The following is a 4,157-nucleotide window of genomic DNA, read 5'->3' as shown; positions in this document are numbered from 1 at the left end:
CTCCAGAAAGTTGTCTTGCATCAATTTATAATTTTTCCAACCATGTCTATTTCCTAGCACCCCCAACTTGGTGTTATAATTTTAAAAATAATTTTGATAATTTAACATAGCTGTTGTTCTCTATGCATATGATATACTTACCCTTTGAGTTTTGGCTTTTTGCCACTTCTTCCTATTCATTTTTATAAGCTGGCTTTTTGTGGGAAGGAATAAAGCATACTATGAACAAACAGCTTTAGAGAAGTATTTTCTAATTCTGGGAGCAACAAAATGGCAGTTTTATTAGTCAATGATTCCTTTCAATTGCAAATTTCTTAAACACAACTCCAACTGGTTTAAACAACAGAGGGATATGCTGGCTCATTGAAGAGTTCTAAGCATAGGTGAACTCAGTGGCTCAAATAGTAACTTCAGGATCTTCTCTCTCCATCTCTTAGCTCTGGTTTCCTTTACTTCCTTCATTCCAGAGCAGATTTGGTTTATCTCAGCAAAGGGAGAGCAGTTCTTGCCATGAGCTTTAGGAAAAGGCCCAGAGAAGAAAGTAATTAGCTAATGTAGGTCACATGCCTTTACCTGAGCCAATCATCTGGTTAGGATGATTAATAGAATAATCTAATTGGCTGGGCTTTGGTTCCACATCTTCCTCTGGGTCCATCATAAGTTTTTGCATAGCCAAGCTAAACAAATATCATTGAATTGGGGCTGGATGATTTTCAGAGGAAGGGATAATGGACAGAAAGGGGGAAAGGATGTGTCTTTAATGAAAGGTGATTTGACACAACAGAAACAGAGTCTAGGTCCTGTCTTTGTTTCAACTGTGGTAATGCTCTGTCAGATCAATCAGTCCTCAAGGGGAAAGTTGAATCTGTACCTTGCCTCCCATAAATGATTTGCTTAAGGCTCCAAGGAAATTATGAACACAGAAGTGTGTACTGACAATAAAGCTGGTAAACGTACACAGCATACAAATAAAAATAAAGCCAGAAAGGTGTGTGTGCTCTCAATTGTGGTTTTGCATGAGATCCTCTTTGAAAAGTCAAGTGAAAACTCAGCACACTGTGGCTCTGAACTCCACACTCTTAACCTGGGCTCTGTTGAAAGTAGTTCACTTTGTGTTTGAAGTCATGTTGAAGCAGGAAAGAGCACAGCCATAATGACCACTGATAGTTGGGGGTGGTTCTGACGTCACACTATGCTCATGTCTTTCTAAGAACAAGTGTATCTTGTCTGTCTTTGCTTCCCAGCTAATGAGAAGCCTATGACCTCCCTTAACACAAGAATGACCTACAGTCCAATGAGAGCCGCAAGAAGCACCAGCTGCAAATGAGCAGCCATGGAATTGCAGCCCTGTTGAGCCCAGGACATGGGGCTCTCTGAGAAGCTGAGGTCTTTTAGTTGGGAAATTTGTTTGGAAATGGCCACACACAAGCGGGGACTAGGCACCCAGAATTGCACAGAGCCTGTTCTTTTACCCAGTTACCCAGAGGAACTTGTACTCCATGCTCCTGCCTGAAGCAGGAGCACATGTCCCTGCTCACACCTGCCAGGATGCAGCAGGAGAGGAGAGGCCAATCAAGGAAGCTCCAGCCAGCGTCAAAGTGGGAGTGCCTATGTGTAACTGCCTATTTAACTGCCTATCCACAGACGGAGATGTGAAGCTGTCCCCACCCCTTAGATGTAGTCTCCGTCCCCTGCAGGCTGCTGGCTGAATTGTTATCCTCCATGTGCTGGAGGTGTGAGCAAAGACACAGATAAAATAGGAGTCCAAAATGAGGACACTAGATATTTGGCAGGAGTGAAATCTGCAAGACAAATTTTGCCTGTCTTTAAGGCTGGCCTTTTTAAGTGAAAAGTTGCTTAAAATGCATCACCATGATTGCTCTGCATGCACTTGGTCACCTCTGACCTCATCTCTTGATTTAAATAAAGAGCAGAAGACAATAGACTTTGTCATCCTAACAACAGATTTTGCTAAATGATTGTTTACATCTTGGTGCCTCGTTGGAGGCTTCTGTGATGTGTGGTTCCCTGACTAGAACTGGTTTCAGTACAAATCTGTAAAAGCAAAAATCTGAATTTTCTTGATTTCCAGATGGTAGCTGTTAACGTTAACACCGCAGCTTCAGGAATACTCAAAAGCTTCTTTTCTCCTCCCAAACAAAATGAAGTCCTGAGCCCATGGGGCAGCTTTCCTCCATCTTGGAGCTGCCTGGGTTCTTAGTGGCCTGAAGTTTTGCTCTTTCTTAGTAGTTCTTCATTTGTCCCAGATGAGTGAGTAGCGCCGTGCTTGCAGAGTACCAAGGCATGGCTCCCGTAGGCTCGGGTGCCCCCATTCAGAGAATCTGTGTTATCGCATGACATGTGGCACAGAGCACGTTTCAGAAAGCAAAGAATTGGAAAGTTTCTTTTTTGGCAACATCTGCCCCATTCACTTGGACAATTTCTACATGTAACACTTTCCATACAATTCCATAGAATTGAGAGGGTTTGAAATAAAAGACCTCTGAAGTTTTCATTCCTGGCCAAAAAAGCGCTCATGACCAGAGGCCAAAACAACTGGTCCCATCAAACAGCAAGGTCTGGGTCTGAGGAATCCAGGCTCATTATGAGGGCAGCCTTTATGGTAGATGTTTTCCCAGGAGATTTAGCCCAGTTACAAAGTCAAGCCTTGAACTGGTCTGCGTAGGGGCAAGGTTTTTGCTATGGAAAAGAACTGTAATTGGAGACAATGAGCAAAGACAACAGGGTGGCTGGGCAGCCAAGGCCAGAGTGGACTCTCCACGAGGGGCCCAAAGGGTAACCCCTCTGAAGGACACATAGCAACAGGAGAACCAGGACAGGCCCAGCCATCTGGGAAGGGTTTTAAGGTCCAGTACCACCAGGGGAGTTCAGAGCAAGTACTGAACAGCATCTACTTCACCTGAGAATGCTACCAGGCAAGGAGTCACCAGGTTGACACAAACAGAAAGCTGAGCCCTTCCTGGTGTGAGTCATCCACATCTTTCCTTCCACACACACCTGTCCATAAACTGCTCCCTCCTGAAGGTTCTCCTCCATTCACTCACACCTGTTCCAAACACCCTGGCAAAGGGGAGAAGTCGAATCTTAGGTAGAGAAGCTGGAGGAAGAATCTTCAAGAAGCTTTGTTATCCTCTGAAGACCAAACTCTACTCAAATGGACCAGTGTGGAGGGCCACCTGAGTGACTCTCCTTGAAAGAGGAGCAATCATCTTTATTTTGCCTGAGCCTGACTATGTATTCCATGTACTAATATGTGCAGAACTGGCTAGTACTTTTTCTTATCCCTTCAGTAGGCCCTAAGTAACACAAATCAGTCCAGCAGAGGTGCTAATGGTAATCTCTGAAGATGACACAAGTACGTGTTTCCCTGGAAACCTCACCCATTGCTCCCTTGTGTGAGCTGGGACAAGACTAGATCGGATAAACAGCCAATGCTCCATGCTGTTGGCTGGGATCAAAGCTTGAAATAGAGGCTATGACTTCCTGAGGCTTGAAAGATTACACGTCAGAGCTGCAGCACTGACCCCCAAACATTAGACGCTGTCTCAATTGTGCTATGCAGATTAACCTTTCTGAATATCCTTCTCTCTGCTATTGCTGAGGTGATTTCAGGCCTCTTACCTAGCCCAGCTCACAGCACTCCCCTACTTCCCAGGATTTTCATAGTCAGTCATCTTCAAACCATTTTTTTCTTCATAAATGAATAAAACCCAGGTTCTCTGTTGGTCAAGGCCTTTGTTTCAGATAGCCATCATCACAGCTGGACTTAGGCCTCTTTAGCTCCCCATAACTACAAATATGCCTTAGAGTCTTTATTCTTGCCACAAGTTGCACTGGGTATGGTAGATTGGAATTAACTTGATGGGATTAATTTATCCATGAGATTACAAATATAAACTTTCCAGACTGAGAGGAAGACCAGAAAGGTCTCTCTGTAGACCAACACCTTTTTAAAAATATATATATTTGGCAGTGAGATAGTGAGGTTAAGCTTGATAGCCTAAATCGTTTGATAATAACAATAAGCTTGTCTTCTGGATGGTTAACAACCTAAGTTTGCAGACCACAATTAGAGAAAAAAGAGGGCTACAAGGAAAGCCAACATTTTGGCCCTAGTCAATTAAGACTCAGGACAT

This window comes from Octodon degus, unplaced genomic scaffold, assembly GCF_000260255.1.
Source record: "Octodon degus isolate 3935 unplaced genomic scaffold, OctDeg1.0 scaffold00088, whole genome shotgun sequence".
In the NCBI taxonomy this organism is placed as follows: Eukaryota; Metazoa; Chordata; class Mammalia; order Rodentia; family Octodontidae; genus Octodon; species Octodon degus.
Note: the sequence above shows the minus strand (reverse complement) of the source record.